The 945-nt window shown below is 42.5% G+C and overlaps 1 pseudogene; it reads right to left on the bottom strand.

Annotated features, from left to right (window-relative positions):
* Positions 1-597: 597 nt before the first annotated feature.
* Positions 598-712, bottom strand: LOC134304493 (U2 spliceosomal RNA; annotated as a pseudogene).
* Positions 713-945: the final 233 nt, after the last annotated feature.

Below are 945 nucleotides of genomic sequence, written 5' to 3'. Positions count from 1 at the left end.
GACTGAAAACCAGAGTCACCAGAGTAAAACACATGAGATCATGTAAATTCAACACAGAACGGACCTGAACTGCATCACTTGGGAATCAAACCCAGGACCTTCGTGCTGTGAGGCTGCAGTGCTCACTGTGCCACCATGGGTTGTTTTTACAGATGCTAATATGTTCCAGCACACAGCTTAATACATGTTTTCTTTAACAGAATGTATTGCAAAGTACTATTTGCCAAGATTGTACATATTTTACAGTAGGTACAGTGCTGTTGTTATTATATGGCAAGCCATTTTTCCTTCTAAATGCTTGTGTGCAAATTTTGACGTGTCTTTCAGTGCACTTTTATGAGTCTCTTCTGGCTTATTGCTTACCTTAATAAATACTTCACTTGGAAATTATTAATCAAATGTACAAACAATTATGTGTCGGCAGTGCAATAGTGAAAATGAAAAAGCGTGAAAAAGGGGACTCCCTAGCACAAAAGGACAGAGGAAACCCCAGGCCTGGGCTAAGCTAAGGTCTAAGCGCTGTACCCCTTATCCCAACAGTGCCCAGCAGGGGCCAGTCACCAGCAATCGTCAATTTCTCTTTCGTTTGACCGTTTATGAGAGTGCACCGTGCCAGGAGGCAATGCAATACCTGGTCAATGCGTGGAGTGGACGGAGCAAGCCCCTCTTCCGACTCCCGGGCCTAAAAATCCATTTAAATCCACCAAACTCTGCACTAACTCCTTCTTTTCTTTCCCTCCTTCCAAATTAACATTAAAGTCCCCCCCCCAACAACCAAAAAATCATTTGTTGCTCCCAACAAATTAACCTCTTCGTAGAAGCTCTTTCTCTCTTGTGGCTTTTGCGGTCCATATATATTTATTATTCTAATTTTTATCCCCTCCCAACTTAAATCAACCGCCACCAGCCTTCCTGCTTCTACTTCTAACACTTCTCTTAAACTCA

This window comes from Trichomycterus rosablanca, unplaced genomic scaffold (assembly GCF_030014385.1).
Source record: "Trichomycterus rosablanca isolate fTriRos1 unplaced genomic scaffold, fTriRos1.hap1 scaffold_106, whole genome shotgun sequence".
Taxonomy (NCBI): domain Eukaryota; kingdom Metazoa; phylum Chordata; class Actinopteri; order Siluriformes; family Trichomycteridae; genus Trichomycterus; species Trichomycterus rosablanca.
This window is presented reverse-complemented; position numbering and strand designations above follow the sequence as displayed.